This window comes from Camelus ferus, unplaced genomic scaffold (genome assembly GCF_009834535.1).
Source record: "Camelus ferus isolate YT-003-E unplaced genomic scaffold, BCGSAC_Cfer_1.0 contig2295, whole genome shotgun sequence".
NCBI lineage: Eukaryota > Metazoa > Chordata > Mammalia > Artiodactyla > Camelidae > Camelus > Camelus ferus.
This window is the reverse complement of record NW_022588030.1, coordinates 4194-24740: the sequence shown is the minus strand read 5'-3', so window position 1 is coordinate 24740 and position 20547 is coordinate 4194. Positions and strand designations below refer to the sequence as shown.

The window sequence follows — 20547 nt, the reverse complement described above, 5'->3', positions numbered from 1 at the left end:
ATGGTTTTCCAAAGTTGAGCATTGGTGTCTTCATTAGAGAGGGAAAGGAGTCAGCCATGGCAAATTTTAACTCCTTTCCATCTTTCAAAGTAAACGGAAACTTGCAGGATAAAAGCCTTAAATGATGCAGCCAAATATGGACTTAAAAAAATTCTGTAATGAAATAACCCTGTGCATAGAAATGACGTTGCCGTAACACCCTTGCCATGGTCCTGAACATGTGACTGTAAGGAGCCGTATAGTTTCACCGAAAACAGGATTTCCACACTCTTTACATTTTCTCTAAGTGGGGATCATATAAGTTTCCCTGCACGAGGGACAGGGCATCAGGGTCACTGCACCTACCCTATCTGAGAGCTCACCTAAAACCAGACGCACATCAGGAGGGTAACTGAGCTCAATTTTCAGAATTCTCTACTCTTGATCTGGAAAGCTCTCTTCCATATCATTCTTTCCTTTTCCTTAGGAAATAATGACATGTCCCATCAGATTACTAGCCTGAGCAGGTGACCCGGTGGTAGACAGTCTGCTCTCTGACAGCCTTTCCTGATCTGACTCTGTAACCCTCTCCTGACCCCTTGTGTAGGTTAAGGGGGGCTCCTTTGGGAAAGTCAAGAAGTGTGGATCATGAATATTCACATATTCAGCAGAGAGTAAATCTACCGCTTCAGCAAAGGCTGAGACCCACATTATCCCACCGAGGGAGTTCTCCTCTGCTCGCCTCCCTCCCCACTACTTCCCCTGCCTGAGTTACAGTTAGCAGGATGGTAATTGGAATGCTGTAAATTAAGGTGGAATCTGGTGTTAGCTCAACCTGTAACATTATTTGCTCGTCCATTTCCACTGTAGACCCTGTCCTAGTCGCTGCCTCCGTGGAGTCAGGGGCCAGTGGGACACTGCCTTTTTTCCCCAGCTTTCCTGGACTTGACCACACCCCCTAATTTAAGAAGGCAGCTCTATTAGAAACATTATGGTCTTTGCATCCTCTTTAGTCCCGAGCAGAGGATTCCCGCAGGTAGTTGAAAGGAGACCACAGACACTGAGGGGCGCTCACTCAGGACCTGTTCTTCACCCAGTCTCTGCAGAAAAGTAGTAAGTGGGGTGTGAGTTTGCCTAAATCTTTGCAGTCCATTTTCCTTTCCTTTCCTTTTTTTTTTTTTTTAAATTCAGTGGAATTAACTGGTAAATTGATGGGGTCTTTTCAGGATACAAGCAACTTTCTCTTTCTCTTTCCACGTTTTTCTGTATTTTCCATTCAATTGTTTAATAACAGTTTTCAATAACACTTCCTAACCTTGTTGGAATAGTCTGAGATCAAGACCGTTTCACTCTCTCCCCTGCTTTATAAGAGCAAAATCAGGCACGTTTTAGACCCTCACAGATTACTTGTCAGAAACGGAATTTTCTTCCCATACTGGAGCACTTCCAAAGGAATAAAGCTGCAGTTCAACACAGAAATTTCTTTCCTTTTTTTTTTTTTTCTCTTTCACTCTTAGCGAGCCATTGTTTTACCTTTTTAAAATTTCTTTTAAGCTTAGCAGCTTTATGAATTGCTTTTACTGAAAGGAAATTGCTACAGGTTTGAGTCTTGCAAGTCAAACTAGACTTTTTGGGTTTTTTCCCCCTTGTCTTGTGACTCACAGTTCCCCCGGGTCCTCCAGCCCTGGGACTGTGCTTGAGACAGAGGGAGTCTGAAGGTCCAGGTGGGCACAGCTTCCCTCCAGCACAGGGCTGGCTCCCTGGGCAGCGCGGTGGACAAGCAAGGGGTGTGGATGGCCGCTCCCCTCCACTCAGGGATTTTATATCTACCAATCTCACTTTGCTTGTGGCTTCTCATACTATTGAAATGTCTCTGTTACCCTCTTTTAAAGTTGCATTTTATGGAGGTGAACTGTTCCAAAAATGTTTGATTACTGAGATTGAGGCATTCGATTGTCAGCCTTCCTTATTACCTTTTGGGTAAGTTTTTTTTTTAAATCACAAGGCCATTTTCCCTCCGACTTCATACCATTACTGTGCAACTGAAAGGAGAGAGATTTGTTAAACAACAGGACATCGAGGTTCTCAAATGGTAACTGTGGCAGCTCCATTTGATTTGTAAAATGCCTGGCACCTTCCTCAGTTGTAGTTGTGGATGGTACCGCCTTCTTTTCCTCTTAAAGAGAAGCCCCTTTGCCTCTGCAGGTGGGCTGTGCAGGGAGGGTCCCTGGGGCCGCTATCAATGCAGAGTTTCCTCCTTACCTGTTGTTTCTGAATGGAGGGGAGGGAGAGCTAATGAGTTCATGTCTGCAAAGTGCTTTGAAGATGAAAAGACCTTTTCATGTGTTCAGCATTGTAGTTATTAATATTAATATTTGAAGAAGCATGCTGCTTCTAATTGTAAATCAACAACTTCCATCCTTGCCAACTCAGTAGTAAAAAACAAACAGTGGCGGCAGCCACGCAGCCTCTTCCGTCCTGGTTCCGCCGCTGAGGATGTGGGAAGCCGAGTCTGATTACAGAGAGGGCACCTTCGCCTTAGCGGCTCCTCGCCCCGAGGTGCTATTTAGCCAGGTACCGGGAGGTCCGAGAGGAGAGCCTGGGGGAGGGTGGGGAACAGGGTGGAACCCCTCCACATCTAGTCGTCTGTGACCTTGGAAAACCAGTTGAGGGCATGGATCTGGGCCAACTGCCTGATGATAGTGGAGTTCAAAGGCGAGTACGGTCACAGCTGGCACCAACACTGGCTCCGGAGCGGACGTGTGCCTGGGGCTACCAGGCACGGCTTTGTAACTGAGAACAAGTTATCCGACACGACTGTGCCTTCCAGTCTTCATCCCTAAAATGCACATGATGATTTGTGCCCCACCCACTTCCCCAAGTGAGAGAATGGAAGTAAAGAGCATAGAGCTTTGGAGACTAAGAATGGTGCCCGTAAGCTTGCGGGACAGTCTGGAGTCATGTTGTAACAAATCGGGTGTGTGGGTGCAGGTGCCCCGGGAGGGCGAGTCCGAAGGAAAGCAAACGCTGGGGAGACCAAGAGTCGGCACCGCCGTCTCCCTAGTTGATTCCTCAACGTGCTGCCTGATTTCTTACTGAGAATTCAAATTCTGCTGAACCTCAGGGTTTCATTGATTGGTGAACAGATCCATTTTCCACAGCAACTCCTTCCCTAATGACCACTCAGAAGGGAGCTGGGGGGTCCTTTCTGCCGCCCTCCCTCCCTCCTCCTCTTCTTCCCCTCCTTCTGTCTCTCCCCTTTATGGAAATCAAATGTATTTAGTAGTTCCCCAAAATAAATGTGGTGGGCAGCAGTTTAGCGGCATTTGAGGCGAATCCTGTGAGCTCCTTCCATCCTGGGCCAAGTTAGATATGAAGGCAACTTATTTCCTCCCCTTTCATCCCGTTGGTTCCTGCTCTACTGACAATGTAGCTTTAGGGAACTCAGCCTTCTATCTAGATGAGTCTCTGGATATAACACCTGGTCCCCTCCACGTCAGCCAAGGACGGATAATAATCCCTCACGTTTATCGAGCCCCTGGCTGTTCTGGGACCCTTGGCAGGTGCCTTGCAAGGGCCACTTCTTTAACTGCAACGAAGCCCTTGCGGTGGGCGCTCTTGTTAACCCCATGGAACAGATGAGGACTCGAGGGTTGGTGCTATGACTGACCTGGTTGGTGGTGGGACCTGAGGATAACGCACGGAATGTGAGTCCAGAGCTTGTGGCTGGAGTAGCATCTCATAGGAACCTTAGCAGCGTGGAGGCACTTCCACAAATTGAGGCTACATTTTTCATCGTAGACCAGTGGTTTGCTTATCTGGGAGAACACTGTGGCTTAGGTCTATTTTCCAAAGGGGAATTTGCAGATTAGTTACTTATTGTTAGGAAGATACTGACTCTGAAGGAAGACGACAAGGTCTAGTTGACAAGAGCAGTAAGTCTATCTCTCAGCCCCTCTGGTGACAAATGTTGATTGAACTTTTCCTCTGTGACCAGCCTTGTGTTGGGTGACAGATCCAGAAGGAGCAATATACAAGTTTCATTTAAAAAAATCAACGTCATTTATTTTAGGAAGCATGATTTTACCTGAAAAGAGATTAAAATAAAAGGTAACTTAATTGTGACGTGATGTGACACAGTGTATGACCGGCTTGGGAGTTCAGATGGGGGGAAAGTGGCTTCTAGAGCAGTGAGGGAAGGATGGTTGCGATCAGTTTTGTTTCTCAGAGGAGAGGGTAGACTTGATGCGCCTGTTGACCAAGTGCTGGCTGCATCCAGAACTTGGAGGGGACATTTGGGACAGTACTTACTAGAAGAAAGTCAAGCAGTAACTTTTAGCGACGATGTCAAGAAATTATTCTCAATGGGGAAACACCATGTATCAGTTCTCAAGAGCTGTGCTAAAGTAGAAACCCCTCCAGGATTTTAATCTTTTCAGCATTTTATAAATGTATTAGCTTTTCATTTTGAAATAATCCTAGGTGCTTAAAAAATTGCAAAACATCGTATGAAGAGTTCCCAAAAGATTGAAATAGTTTTAAATTGTGAGAAATAGAATGCAAATTACTCTCCTTAAGCATCTTTTGGTGACTCCGGAGATCCTCAGGCCAGAAGGATTCCTGTCGGTGGGGGAAGAGCAGCGATGCCAGTTTCTTGACATTAGAGGTGAAATACCTCAAACCCTGGCTTCCTAGGAAAGGCAAGAAGCCAGTCAGACGCAGCCATCAGCCGGCACGTGGCTTGAGAGGGAGGGCTTCCTCCCTGGCCTGACTGGTACTGCAGCTAAGAGAAAAATCATATTCTGCTCATCAGAAGACATCTTCTTGTCTGTTCCTTGGTGGGCTCTGCCTTCTCAACACTGCAGAATTTAACCAAGTGAGCCCAGACACTGCCTTGCGACTGGAATGGGGTCCAGCACCATCAGCAACACTGAGATTCTGGTAGAAATGCAGGCAGAGCCCCAGCCCTGCTGGGTCAGGCTCTGCTGTAACGTGGCTTCCAGGTAATCCCTGTGCAAACCAGTCTGGGAAGCACGGTTCTAAAGCAAAAGCAAAAGCAAGAGAGTTTTTTTTTTAAACAGACAACCCAAAACTCACAATATTTTCCGTAGCTGCTTACTACTTCCTTATATTTATATCTGGTTGCCAAAGTATTATTCCACACCAGGGTCACATTTATATCAGAAAGATAACTGGTTTAACTCAGGAAGCTGTGGTATTTTCGTCTCTGCCATGCAGTCTCTCAGTCAGTTGCTTTGCCACTGTAAGAAAACTGCTTACTGCTTGGTTTGATGCATAACAATGGTACAAGCAGACCACCATTCAACAGAAAGTGTGGCTCTTTTTGCCTGTGAAGTTCTTGGCTAAGGCTACTCAACCTATGTACAATTATGGAAGGGAATCCTTTTTTGACTATTTAAATGCAAGTCTTTTAGCAAAAGAGAGAAGGTTATAGGCCATCTGGGTTCTGACTCTAATAGCTGAATAAATAAAGTCTGCCACCTAGGGCAATAAAAATAATAATTAATAAAACTCACTATTACTGTTTATTAGTAAATGCTTACTAATGCCAACACTGTGATAAAACAGCACAAATAATAGCCATTATTTATTGACCATTGTGTCATGTGTGAAAGCAATCTGCTAGGCACTTTATTTTATATACCCTTCCTCAATCATCCTGAAAGTGTCGGCATTGTTGTCTCCATTTTATGGCTGAGGAAACGGTGAGGTTAAGAAATCTGCCCATGACCCACCCACACGTTCAGTGAGGAGCTTCCGGGCACCCATCGTCTGTCAGTCCGAGCTGCTTATCACCCGGCTAAACACTTACCCTCTCTGGGCTCAGTTCATTCAAATTAAAAAATGGGCAGATTGGATGAGATTTTTTTTCCAACTCCAACATTCATGGAATTTATAAACTCCCTCTCTCTATAAGAATGCCAGGAAGCTGTTTGGCATTATGCTGAGAAATGTGAACCCTAGAAAGTGGGCAATGCACTGAATGAAACTCCACCGAGAGGAATCACAATCAGACATAGTCCAAGAAATTGCGCTGGATTTGGGAGACTTAAGGCAGCCGCCGTCCTTTAGATCAGTTTTAAAGGGGCATTATGAAAACTCCCCTGTCCCCATTCACGGTTCTCTCAAGATCTGTCTCTGTATTTATGGCATCTCTCAATTTTGCTGAGAGCTTCTTAAAAGCCAGAACCGTATCTAAATTCTAGATTAGATCTGACATGACTCCACAAGCTGTGAGTTGAAAAGGAATTATTTAAACTTGTAGGCTCCTTTGGGATTTCTTTGGCAGCCACCACTGGGTTAGGGTTGACAGTTCCAGCTTGCAGCTAGATCTTCTTTGGGTCTGACTTGGTCTCATGTACCATGACCTCTGCTATGGTTGTCCTTGTGAAGCCAGGATGCTTAACATCATTCCTCTAGCTCACTCTTTTGTTTGTTTGTTTGTTTCTAGTTTCTTGGTAAAAAAACCACCCCAGTTTTTGATTCAGGCGCCTACTATGTTCACAGCCTTGCAGTACATCTGAAGGACACCTGTGGTTATTTGCTGAATTTCATGATTAAACAGAGGGTCTGAGGAACAACATTTAAAGACAAGGCTGTGATCACTTTTTACTGTAAAACAGCTTATTGCTTGGATGTTACCTTTAGTCGCCCAGGGATGTTCCCACACTTGAGAAAGCAGAGCGTTAGTTTCTAAACATTTTCAGAGACTAGGATCGGCATTGTGCTTGTGAAATATAAACTGGACGTATGAGCACAGGCAGGTTTAAAGGGTAAAAAGAGGCAACACCATTTGGCCCACCGCTGACAGTGCGTGACTCCAGCAGTGTGATGACGAGGGCTTTGGTTCTGTGAGGTGGAGACATGAAACAGGCTATGAGGCACGCCGTAGCCCTTGACTGTTCTGATTCAGGAGGCCAAAATCATCTTGTATTCTCTCTCTTTCAGGGAGACGTTAGCGAGCGAGTCCTTGAGGAAAGGCGAAACACTATACTCTGGCGGCGTTACAATACCAAGAGTCCATTTTTAGTGTTCCAAGAAAACTAGCTGAGCTTTACCAATTCATACAGAACCTGAAAGTGTTACCCGTCACTAGGAGATGAAGCTGTTTAGAGAAATAGGAGATGGATATGAGTCATTCTCAAGCTTCTATTCAAGTCAGAGTTGGGGGACTAGTTAGCAGTGAAGGTGAGGAGAAACCAGACTAACGTGTCCACTCAGCTGCGAGTCAACTCTTTGTGAGCTTAGTGTGTGAGTCGGTAGATTCAGTGTAAGATGCAGAAGCCGACAGCACAGGAATCAGAACACGGTTTTGGGTCAGGGCTGACTCTTTAGAATAAGAAGGAATGTTTGCTCCTGCAATGTGGGAATCTTCAGTCAAGAAAATGAGGTTCTTACAGAGTTAGGAGTGAGAGAAACCATCTTCAATTATTCTTATCGATTTCTTTTCTGCTTATGGTAACCACAAAGTTTCCACAGGGGACTGAGGATTGTTCAGCTAACAAAATGGGCTTTAGCTGGCGTTGTTGGAGAACTGGACTCAGTGGCTTTTGCTACTTTGCATGATCAGGGGGGAGAGCCACTCAAATGACTTGGAAAATGCAAATGGACCACTCATGAGAAGCGGGGAGAAAATAACGGGAGACAATAGATTCATCCGTCGGGTATGGCCATTAGTTCAGAGGAAAATATCCGGCTTGCAGTTAAGATGAGAGAAGTCTCACCTGAGTGTTGCATGTGGACACATGGCATCACAAGGGAGGGTTCTTTTTTTTTTTTTTTTTTTTTTTTTTTGTCGCAGAGAGATCTTCACTCTCTTGGCTGGATATACTCAGGCACTGAGACGTAACTCCTGCACAGACTAACTCTGTCCACGTGCAGGTCCTTGCTTCCTTTAGTCAACAAGAGTGCTGCACACCTACCACGTACCAGCTGAAACAGACAGACGCAGGGGGCGCCGTGAGCTTCCGTAGGTACCTTGTGAGAGGGAATCCCATGGAAGGTCGAGGATGTCCGTCTCACTGTTGAGAAGCTTTCGGGAAATCTCCCTGAGAAAGGCAACATTCAGTCTGAGTCTTTAAAAACCGACTGACACAGCGTTCAGAAGGAAGAAATTCAAACTCTTTCCCTTGCACATGAAAGATGTTGCCTCGGTGACGTGGGGGACAGTATTGTCTTTGGTTTGGCAAAGGCGCTGTCATTTGGGGCAAGTGTCCTTTAAATGGCCTATTGGAAGCCAAATTCTTTTTCTCCCGTGGTCCAGGCCAAAAGGGTATCCTTTGAATATAAATTTATGGGAATCCTAAATTGTTGCTAGTAATGTTAATTGCAAATCTATTTAAATTATGCATAGCTTTCAAAGAGAAAAAAATAGGCAAACACTGCATCATCTGTATTTTCTGTGACAGCTTTATTGCACTTTTGGATTCCCCATGTGCAGTCTTCATACCCAGGATGTGTTATGGCCATAATTCCTGCTCTATGAGGCTAACATGAAGACTGGAGGGCAAGGTCAAATTTAAATCACAATGGCTTTGTTGGTGGCGCTATAATTTTGGCTTCTCTGTTATGGAATGCAGTTTGTCAAATATGTATTCACACACAGAATATACACAGTACTCATTCTTTGTCCCCCAAATACCACTTTAAGGCTTGAAAATATTTTTAGGAACTTTTTGATAATGACAAGGAATTGGGGACAAATTAATTTTACCATAACAAGAGGCTCATGATGAAAAAGTGTGACGAATACATACAGTAGAGCTCTCCGTAGCTGTTATAGTCTGGGATGCAGAGCTGCACTGATTTGACATAGAAAAATCTCCACAGCTTTATGCCAAATGTCAATGAAAAAAGCAGATCGCAAAACAGCATGTAGAGAAACACGTGAAGGTAAAATTTTGGTCACGTGTATACGTTACATCTGTATTTCTACAGACATGTTAAAAAGTACTCAGCAGAGTGTTCAGCAAAGTATTAGAGCAGGTGTCTCCAGACGGTAGAATGTCGGGTGGTTTTGACATTCATTTCAGACTTCTCTGGGTTTTTATGGGAATTCTTTCAATAAATTTGTATTTTTTTGCAAGAACAATTATTTTCAAAAGAAAAATTCTTGAAATGTAGTTTATGAGCTACTTACCCAAAGGCATAGTCTTTCTTTGACGAGCACATAACCCTGAAGAAAAACCCTTCGGTGACGTCACTGTTGTCACCTAGAAGTGCAGCCAAGGGGTGCAGAGCTGATGGGAACTGATTCAGTGCTCGCTGAGTGTCGTCTCTCTGAGGTTCCCTGCTCTTCTGCGGCCTTGGCCTGAAACACCTCTCCGAGGCCCCAGCCTCCCCTCCTCCTGTGTGTCACCCAGCCTGCCCCTGAGGAAGGGTGGGCCGGAGGGACAGCCTGCAGATCCTGGCCGGGTACTGGTTTTGGACGGTGGGAATCTCCAAATCTCCCTGCTTTATGAAGCACAGAGCTCGTCCCAGAGCCCCACAGAAAACCAGTTCCAAAGCGTGTTATTGGATGCGAGACACCCACGTCAGCCAGATTGCCACCCATTGGTCCTCCGCACAGGTTGCCCATTTTTATCCCCAAAGTCCAGGATGGAGAGGACTGCCAGGAGAAGTGGCTGGTGAGCTGGAGTCGGGTCTCAGCTTGGCCTGAGTCTTTCTCTGCTTCTGTTCAAAAAAGGGACTGAAGAGAGTTTTAATTTTTAAAGTTTTAATTTTATTTTTATTAAACATTTATTTTACTTAAAAGATTTATTTAAAATATATTTTATTTAAAACCTTTTATTTAAAAAACTAAAATTTTAAAGCTGTATGTTAGTGCTTGCATAAGCTTTCTAACTTACACGCCCGCATTCAGCAATGATTCAGTGCCAGCCACCCAGCAACTCTGCGCTCGGAGCTAGGGATTCAGAGAAACAGACTAACCCTTGCCCTTGAGGGAGTTAAATTCCAGTGTGTGTGTGGCGGTGGGGTGGGGACACAAGGAAGCAGCAGCTAAGTGTCTGAGCTGGGAGGGGGACGCTGCTGTTTACAGAGGGTGGTGGAAACTTTCTTGATGAGGGACATTAAAGGGCTGGTGAATAAAGGGGAAGGGTTCTCACGGAGAAATGGGTCGTGAACGAACCTATTATTTCAAGTGGTTCTTCATCCAGATGTGCAATCTATTTGGATTCTATGTGTTACAGCCGCTCTCTCACACTTTCAGTCTTGTGAGACCAATTTACTTGTTCATTCATTCATTCATTCACTAATGATAAAAAAAAAAAAGAGTCCTATGACACCCCGTAGTTTGTCTTACAGTCTGGAGATATGAAGACGAAAAAGACACAGTGCTGACCGGCAGATAGCTCAGAGGTCAGCAGGACAGGAGGAGAGAAGCAGGTATTTACACAACAGCGTGTTATGCACAGTGATGGAAGCCCACGGGGGGAGCCAGGGGGGGACAGCCAGCCCAGGCTGGCGTGAAGGGCACTTCAGGAAGGATTCCTGGCTAAAACTTCTGAGATGTGCCTCAAAGCTTGAGGAGGAGGGGTTAGTCAGTTCTGAGGAGCAGGAGGGTGACCGGGCATTTCCATCAGGGGGGATCACCGGGCGGGAGCAGGGATGTGAGAAATAGCACCAGATGCTTGAGAAAACAACAGAGCTGCCTGCTAGAGGAGTGGAGAGGACTGTGGCCGTGGGGAGGGCCATGGAGGCCAGGGCAGACCACGGCCCGCAGCCCAGCGGCCTCCTGAGCACAAAGTCACTTTAGACACAATTCCGCCGATGCCCCGGCGTTGCTGGTCCCATGCAAGGGGAGGAACTCTGCTCTTCGCTGACTTTTACTGAGTGTTCAAGTCATTTCTGCATTCAGACAAGCCTGTGGATGCTTCTAGGCGGGGGAGTAAATCTTAAATCACACAGTTGTTTTGTGTTTAGGCAATAAACATTTTTAATGCCAGGACAAAAAAGCTGCTCCCCCCGATTGTCCAAATAGCTGTCATGGGAGGGAATTCTCCTTGGCCAACAAGTCAAAAAAATTTTTTACCCTTTTGCTTTTTCTGAAAGGGTTTACGTCTACAGCAGCTGTTCTGTGTCACGATCTACAAGTGGAAACAGGGCGGGTTCTTTTTTCTTTCTCCAAAAGTAATGAAGCAGTCATCCATTTCTGCCCCAGAGTTATTTCCTGAGATGAGCGCCCTGGAGAGCTCTGGTGACTCCCTCTTTCCAGCTTCCTCCCTGGGCAAAGGGCTTTTCCCCAAGGGAAGCGTCAGTCGCAGCTCACAAAGCTTCTTGAATCTAGCCCAGCTCAGGATGCCCCTGTGGGGCCGCAGATTTCCTCGCTCACTCTGTCCAGAGAGAAAACACATTTTCCCTGAACCCGTTCCCCAGCTGCGGTGCCTTTGAGCTGAACTCCAGGACCAGGCTGCCCATTCCAAAAGTGCTTTCTTTCACAGATATACAAGTCAAACAGGAATTCAGAAGGGGTCCAGGTCTTCTGCTGCTGGTGGGAGGCTAGGGACGTCCATGGGGACAGGTGGTCACACCTCGTCCTGGGCAACTTTCCACAGTGTTCTATTCCCCAAACCTCGGCAGAACTGACTGCTGATTTCCCCCCATGTTGTTGGCAAACTCCTCATCACATGATATTATAGTTACACGGGAGCCTGTCTTCTCCCACTGCCTGAAGATGCAGACTGTCTCTCTCCGCTTTGTCCTGAGTCTGACAGGATGTGAAGTCCACGTGGTCCAGGGTCTCGGTTAAGCTGTGTGTCTCCAGCCCGCAGAACAGTGCCTGAACCAGAGCAGGCACCCAGTAATTAGTGACTGAACGAGTAACAAAGTCCTGGCAAAGGAAGCCATCAGTGTGCTTGTTGAATAATGATTGAGGTCTGTGATGACTCAGGGGTCCTGGGGGCTTTTTGGAGGAAATCAGGGGCTGGCTGATTCTCACAAAGCTGTGCTTCCCACACCTGGACAATTCCCAAAGGGCTGGGTGGCCCTGCGGGGCCCTGGAGGGGGTGAGCAACTTTTCCCTGAGGAATCTGCTCCTGGTCGGGCCATTCTCACTGTGACACAATCGATGCCATCAGTGTTGTAGATCTCATCTCTGAAGCAGGGGTGTGTGGGTCGGTGATGATTCTTGAGGACTTTAAAACTTTAAAAATCAGAAAGGCTTCGGTAGGAGGGAGCCTGGCGCCCACGGCCGTGACCTGCACGGCGTCCGGGCCGTGTCCAGGCTGGCCTGCTGTGGGCGCCCTTTTCTTGCTCAGTGCCCGGCGCCCAGTGCACAGTCTGATGCGTTCTTCAGAAGCAAACACTGAACAGGTGACCACGGCTACGGGCGTGGATGGTGTCCTTGGACTAGGGTCCTCTGGCCTCTTCCCACTCTTCAGCTCTGCCCCCTGGGAGGTCTTCCTGGGGTCCTTTTCCAACGATGGGGAGCAATTTCCTGAAAAACTAGAGAAGAAAATCTTCATTAACAGAGCCTAGTTACTTTACGCTTTTAAAATTCACGTTATTTTGGCTGCGTTTTACTTTGGGGAGAAAAGACATCATAAAAAGGTAACTTAGTTAAAAACCATAAGCTCGTTTCTGGGCGAGGTTAAGTCTTCAGGAGATCTTTAACTTGCTTCTCTCACCTGTATGATCTTAATCGCTCTGTGACGGTAGCCCTCACTCAGTATCATTTCATATTGTGGAATTTGTTTAACTATGTCGTTTAAATACCTTTCATATGAAAGAAGGCACGCTCATTGGCTGTCAGGCTGTGCCAAGAAGGTGAACGAAGTTACAGATTGAACGTAAGGCAAATAAATTCTTTATAGTTCTTGAATTGGGGTTGGGGGCCTTAATTGTTGGCAAAAATATAGGGAAAGGACAGACAGATACAAACTGGAAAGTGGTTAAATTGAAATGAAAATGTCACTCCCTAACAGTAGACGCTTGGCCTCTGAGTGAGAGATACACGTAGGAATTCAACCCTCTGCATCCTTCAAGGAAGACTTTTTTCAGTGTGTAACTGCACAATATTGAATTTATGAAAATGTGTGAACTCTTGTACCTTAGCGAGCATTTGGATCAACAGGCGTGTTTGATATAGAAATGATTTTCCTGATGACCGGCAGCTCCCTGGAAAATCCCTTCAGCCAGAATATTCTTTAAGTGTTGTGGTCACTCAGACTTTGAATGGAAATACTAGCTCTCAGCAAGTCATTTAAGAGCTCATCTCCTTTTTTCAAGATAAAAAAAATGTTCCCTTCCTCCCCCAGCTCCCCGCCGCCCTGCCTCTCCAGGGCTTCTGTCTGTGTCTCTGTGTCTCGGGGTCCTGGTGGACATGCCTCCTTGGGAGAGGCTTTCCACCCTCTTCTCTCCAGTCCTTTCTTTGCTTGTTGCTTCATCAGTTAACGCCTGCCACACTGCGCTGTGAGGGCCTGCTCCCTGCCAGGCCTGGTTGGGACACAGGGAGGGTGATATATGGATGGATGGGAAAGTCACTAAAAGACACATGAGACCCGTTCCTGCCCAGAAGCCCCATAAAGGGTCCTTTTGTGGACTCTGACTGCTGATTGTCACAGCACATGCTACTTCGAACTCAAGGGACTGGCTTGGCCTGGGGGCTGCCTTCCTCTCTGTGTGCCGGAGGCTGGCCACTTGGTTTTTCTAAGTTTTAATTTCCTTCTCTTTAACACAAAGAGGTGAGCTCCATGTCCCTAAGGAGGCCCGATCTGAGCCCGCCTTTGGTTCCCAGTCCAAGCACGGGGGCGCCCAGTGGCTCAGCGAACGTTGTCTCCCGCGCAGGTGCTGAGGGCGCGATGAGCTACTTTGTGGATTCTGCTGTGAGCGGCCCTGCCCCTGGCTCAGCGGGGAGACCTGCCGTGCTGGTAAGTGGGACGCCCCCTTCCCCACCCTCCTCCTCACCCCTCCTCCGCCCTGTGCCTGCTTTCTGATCTCTCCTAGGCAGAGGAAGCCAGGGACCCAACCCCACCGCCGGAGTCAGCTTTGAATCTTTTGGAGGGGCTACGCTGTGAGATTATCTGTCTTTTTATCACTATATAAAGTAAAAAAAAAAAAAATCCAGGACTGATGGATTTGCTGAGAAAGATTTTTTAGTACCTTTGTGCTGTAGAGACTATGACTCAAACATGAGTAACGGTTAAAGCCAGGTGATTTTTCACAGTTCAGTTCATTTGGTGAAGATTTTTCACATGCTGAGGTACCTCGGGTCTATTCTCAGCATAATTTAACTTTCTCATACACAAAAGCTAAAAAACACAAGCTTTCTCATCACAGAATCTGAAACTGGAAATAAAATGTGACAAGTTGATTGGAAAAGTTCCTGAATCTTAGAATAAGAGAGGCAAAATGACTTGAAAATAGGGCTAGATAAATTTTCTTGCTCCTAGAGGAGAAGGCTCTCAGCCAAGCTCTGTGCTGATCAGTAGAAATATTTAGCCGAATATCTTATAAATTTACTGTGTGAAACATCCCATAATGCTATTACTGATCAATCTTTTAATATTAGCTGATGAATCACTGACTACTGATTCTACATTCTGTATGTTTTTCTATAAAGGCAGCCATCATACACGTTGGGCTCTTTTTACTCACCCTGGAAATGGGCAGATAAGATTATTGTTAACCCCTCCAAGTGCATTTATGTGTCCAAATAGACACCAGTCGACCAGAGCTCTTTTCTGACGCAGGGTTTGTCCAGTCTGTGGTTCTACAGAATTCTTAACACGGGTACCCTTCAGTCTGCCGTGACCTCACACTGTAATTGTGTATCAGAAGATCTGCTGTGTTTGAAAATTATTTTCTGTAGTATTGAAAAAATAATTATTTAAAAAGACACCTTACGTTCCAGGGCTGATGAACACACTGCTCTTCACTGGCTGTCCTGTGACACATGTTTCTTCTTTTTTAAGTGGCTTCTGTTTTCATATAAACACTATTCACTGCATTTAAAAAAATTAGAAAATATTTAGATTACAATTTACATCAAAATATGTTTATCTCTGTCACACACACACACACACACAAGCCCAGATAAAGAGTCACTCCGTTCTCCTTTGTAGGAACTGCCAAGAGACTTCACTTTAAGGTCCACTGGGCCAGAAACGTTGCCAGGGAAAGGGTCCTTCTGCTTCTCGCATAGGGGTTAGCCTCTAAGGTCAGCGTAAATTATAGTACATTTTTCTTAAAAGTCATATTGTAACGATTTCTTAAAATAAATAAGGATATTGTGATTTCAGGGCAAAACGTGTCATTGACTTGGCAAAGTAGATTTCAAAGCCAGCCCATGTTAATTCTCTTTGCCAGTATTGTAATCAAATTAAATAAAATTAATAACTTGTCTAAAAAAGCAATGCTGTAAAAATTTATATTTTATTTTATTTTAGGCACAGAAATAAATTTTATTACAAGTATACAAGTTGCAAGTATAATATTAAGTTGTTCTAGATGAGGCATCTGGAAATTGTATGAGATTAAGAAAACTAAAGAACAGCTCTAAGTATGTGTTTTCAACTTAAAGACCCCACCCTCAACTGAACGCACTGGATATTTTTAATGCATTTTGAATGGTTTCCCCTGGTTTCAAAACAAAGAACCTGTTCACCCCACCCACAGCAGCCAGAGCTGAAAAACATTATCAACATTTTGGGTCCTTATCACTGTGATGTTTCAGAGCTGCTTGGATAAAAGCAGAAGGTTGCACAGGAGCACTGCTAAGTTACTGTTCCAGCACTTTCGTTAATAACTTCTCTCTGGGCCTCAGTTTCTCTGTCCCTGGAACTAGTCAGATAAACTTTCAGAACCACAGAGCAAGCAGAAACGTCTTTTGACTGCTTCTTCTTCTTTAATAAAAGTAGATAGATATATAAGATTGATGAGTACAAACTCAAGTTCAATGAAACAGCCCCTAGAGACAATCTCCAGCTTGAAGCTGGGCTGCAATAAACGGTCAAAGAATTTGTAAATTGTCTACAGACGATAACCTTGGGGATATTGGTGCGCGAGAAACTAGCAAATCTCACACTCCATCCCGATCTAAGATTTCACGGAGGAGCGAGCACAGCTTCCTTAACTAACCCAGGCACCTGGATCTTCTCGGCTCCCTTGGAGCCTGCTAGCCTAGGGCTCAGCCAGTGGTGCTTCACGCAGCAATCCAAGTCCTCCTGCCTGGTGCCCTGGTCTCAGAGTTACGCAGCCTGGGCCACCAGCTAAGTGACACTACCCCAGGGATGGGAAGTTTGAGGGTGAGAGGGAAAACAGTAAGAACAGTGGGTTTTTTAATCCCAGGGTGATCTCGCCCCCAGGGGACATCTGGTGGTATTTTTGGTTGCCAAAACGTGGGGAGTGGGGATGCTACACCCAGAAGGTAGGAACCAGGGATGCAGCTAAGCACCCTGTACGACACAAGGATTGTCCAGCCTCAGATGTCAGCAGCGCCCAGGCTGAGAAGCCCTGCCCTGGATCAGCCGCCAGATCAGATCTGAAGGCGGAGAGGTACTATGTGTACAGACTGGTCTAAGCTGTTCTTTGTTACGTGTAAATGACCTCTTTTAGGAAGTCTTAAAAAAAGGAAAACAAAGTGAGGCCATATTCCTGTTATGAGGGGTTCTGCTGAGCAGGCTGCTTTCGTTGTCCAGGAAATAATCTTCTAAATCAGGAGACGAATGTTTTCTAGGCCCTGAAGACTGCTGAGTCTCAGATTCCTTATTTGTGAGTTAGAGGTGGTGTCGGCGTGATCCGATCGTTGGCTGTACCAGGGGAAGGCTGACAATACTCACGGTGACAGTTGTAAAATTCCTCCCACCCATGGGAGTCGGGGAGGGGGCTGACCATTTTCCACAGAACTCACATTATCTGCCCCAGGGTCCCTTTGTCAAAAACAACATGTGCTATCCCCGTTGGAAGGCCAGCCTCTCAGGGGACCACCGCGAGCAAAGTGATGTCACGGCAGCTGGGGAGGTGCGGGAGCGGCGCTCCCGGGAGCTGTCCGGTGCTGCGTGGGAGGGGGCAGCGTCTGCAGGTGCTTGTGGGTTGTGTGTCAGGGACCTTTTCATCCAAGGGGAGGAAGTGCTCCTTCCTGTTGTGCCACCTCAGCAAGCCCACTCTGAGCCCTGGAAGTTCCTGGCGGCCCTGACCCTCTCCTACGTCATCCTCTGCTGCATGTCCCCGGCCCGCTGGGCTGGGGGAGGGCAGGAATGGGGCGGATGCGCCACTCCTAGTTTTGACCAAACATGTCCTGGTCCTTGGCTACCTCGCAGACAAGGAAGATGTGGAGGAGGTCCTTGGGGATGGAGGGACCCTGGGCCAGGCTTGGAAAGCACCCTGAACGGTGGGAAGGAACAGCATGACTGCCCACTCGCCTCCTCTCAGAGCTCAGGCCTGTGGGGATGCAGCGATAAGCCAGGCAAGAGTGCCTGCCCAGACTGCCGGTCCATGTGGAAGGCGCCCAGTCTTTGGTCCTGGGCCTGGTGGCTGTGGGACAGAGTCCTGTCAATCACCATGGACAGCACTGAGGCTTTGGAATCAGAAAGACCTGAGTTAAATTCTGGTCTGTTACTCCTCTGCCACGTGAGCTTGGGCAAACTCCATCCTCTGACCCTCAGTGTCCTCATCTGTAAAATGGGCAGAGTGTAACTTACTGTATAAGGTCACTGTGAGGCCAGCCACAAACCTCAGTTAACCCCCTTTCCCCCGTGTTTACCATCTCAGCTCTGTTTTTTTTCTGGACGTTTCAGTTGTGTGGGATGCACACATGGAGGAAGGCGTGGAGAGGATTCCACTGATTGTCCACACAAGGGTGTGGCCAGAACAAGATGGCGCTACTGGGGGAAAGATGGAATGACATTCTTACTGACAAACCTCATTGCTTCATTACCACCCTGCACTAGAAATAGCGCCCCTACCACCCGATCAAAGTTCTCCTGTGGGTGGTTTACAACCCCATTGTGCAAACAGACCTGGTTCTCTTATCTTGAGTAATTGCAGTTTAATTGGGCTTCCTTGGGAGGCAATCCCCTGCTTACCCAGTGCTGTTCGCGCTCTCCACCTCCACCCAGCATGCCTTAGGATGTGGTCGCTGGGGCGTCTGCTCTGTCCCTGCACTTGGGAAGTCAGGAAAGGCTTGTGCTTGTTTCTAGGAAGCTCAGCACACGTGCCTCTTCCTTCTGTCTGGGAATCCTGGGAAGCGATGGGTAAGGTCCTCAGTGCTAGAGAAGTAAGAATATCCCCAAAGAAATTTAGAATGTAAATGGAAACTGGAAAAGAAATGGTTTTTTCTTGTTGCTTGCGGTGGTGATGGCTTTGCTCCTGGAGAGATTGCTGGAACATAAGGCTTAAGAAATGATTTACAGCCAAAATTCTTAGTGGTAGTCAGAAAAAGTGAAGGAAAAAAGAGAGATAACGTCTATTTCTAGCATCTTAGAAAGTGGGGATTTTCTAAAATACTGGCTCCAGTCAGCACGAACTAGAGGATTTCAGAGCCAGACCATAACCTAGAGACCATCTCCCAGCATCAGGAAATTCAGGTGCTAAGAGGTTAAATGAGTTGCCCAAGTTTACAAGCTGGCAAGGGGTGAAGAGTGGTCCAGATCTCCTGGCTCCTGGCTTAGGACATGCCTTGCCATCAAATGCGTCTTGATCATTATTTTTAAAATTTATTTATTTATTTCAGTTGAAGTATGGTCAGTTTACAATGTTGTACCAGTCTGGTGTACAGCATAATGTTTCAATCATACACATACATACATATATTTGTTTTCTTACTCTTTTTCATTATCAGTTACTACAAGATATTGAATATAGTTCCCTGTGCTATACAGCATAAACTTGTTGTTTATCTGTTTTATATACAGTAGTTAGAATCTGCAAATCTCAAACTCCCAATTTATCCTTTCCCACCCTCTTCCCTCTCTGGAAACCATAAGTTTGTTTTCTATGTCTGTGAGTCTTTTTCTGTTTTATAAATAAGTTCATTTGTGTCTTTTTTTTTTTTAGATTATACATATGAGTGAAATCATATGGTATTTTTCTTTCTCTTTTTGGCTTACTTCACTTAGAATGATGATCTCCAGGTGCATCCATGTTGCTGCAAGTGGCATTATTTCATTCTTTTTTATGGCTGAATAGTATTCCATTGTATAAATATACCTCAGCTTCTTTATCCAGTTATCTGTCAATAGACATTTAGGCTGTTTCCATGTCTTGGTTATTGTGAATAGTACTGCTATGAATATTGGGGTGCATGTGTCTTTTAAAATTAGAGTTCTCTTTGGATATATGCCCAGGAGAGGGATTACTGGATCATATGGTAAATCTATTTTTGGTTTTTTAAGGCATCCTGATCATTTTTAAGAAATGTCATGATAGACAGAACTTTATGACAATTCATGCATCCATGTGTTTTATTCATGGTGAATTGACCTTCTCTGGCTTAGAGGAAAAAAACCAGAGCTCCATTTTGTAGACTGCTGAGCAGATCGGAACTCTTGCCCAGTGTTTTCACCACGGGAGGTCCTCCCAACCTCCTGTCAGGAGGCCCTGAGTCAGCCTCACGCCCCATCTCCACACCCCGGGATGGATGCCTGAAGCCGGCGCCCATGGGGTGGCTGGGAGTCCGCAGGCTTCCTGCAGCTGATGGATAACACGTATCTCACCTGGAATCTCTCAGCAGGAGTGTCAGGGCCAGGCGCCCAGGACTGGGGCAGGTCCACTGAGTAAGCTCTTGAGTGGAGGGGGCTGTGGTCTCAGGCTGGTGTGAGGATCTGCAGCGTCTGTCACCCTCCTTCCCCAACCTGGTCTGCTGCCCGAGGGCCAGGGCGTCCCTGGGCGGCCTCTGCTGTGGTCCGCGTGGCCGGGCTGGAGACCAAGCACCGCTTTTCATGGGGAGCAGAATCCGATCTTCCCGCCTCTGCTCTCTGTACTTCAGACTTTTTTCTCTCTCTCTGAAACCTGCAGTGGTCAGGCCTGCCCTTTCGCCAAGGCCCAAGCCCATCAGTCTTATTGTTTTAGAAAGAATTTCCTGGCCTTGAGTCTAAAATTAAACTGCCCTCTGAGAGCTTCCTATTTTGTCTGTTCCTGCCTCTCCGGTGGCTGCACCCCCCTCCCCATCTCTTGGGGTGGGAGCACTGGGGACAGTGGAGGGGGTTCTGCCCCTCAAGGGGACAGGATGCACGTGCCCTTGAAGCGGGTGCACCCCATGTCCTTCTGAGGGTTCTAGAACCGATTGCCCACAAACTTGTCCCCAGCGTTGCCTAAAGCACCTCTTGGTGATGCGTCGGACTGTGAGTGCGGGGCTGCTGGCCGGTCTAGCGTTTTCTCAGGAGGAGGAAGCCCAGACTTGACTGGAGGTCTGCGGAGCTGGTCAGGCGCGGAAGATCAACTGCACTCAACGAGGTGCAAGGTTTGACGATGAGAAATTCCTCGTTCACTGCACACACTTACCTTGAGCACGGGCTGTGTGCGATCCCCGGCCAGTGCGGCACCCTGGCACTTCCAAACTCCGCTGTTCTTGACTGAAAGAGGGACAATGCAGTGGCAGAACGATGGGTG

At 46.5% G+C, this 20547-nt stretch overlaps 2 long non-coding RNA genes across 2 annotated transcripts; one reads left to right on the top strand and one right to left on the bottom strand.

Annotated features, from left to right (window-relative positions):
• The first annotated feature begins 965 nt into the window (after positions 1–965).
• LOC116662498 lies at positions 966–15298 on the top strand. The gene is made up of 3 exons (XR_004318458.1): positions 966–1092; positions 13786–13868; positions 13945–15298. It is a non-coding gene; the product is annotated as an uncharacterized LOC116662498 (long non-coding RNA).
• On the bottom strand, positions 11934–20310 carry LOC116662499. Its single transcript, XR_004318459.1, has 4 exons — positions 19653–20310; positions 18024–18206; positions 14845–14942; positions 11934–12444 (listed from the first exon to the last, which is right to left on the bottom strand). It is a non-coding gene; the product is annotated as an uncharacterized LOC116662499 (long non-coding RNA).
• Positions 20311–20547: the final 237 nt, after the last annotated feature.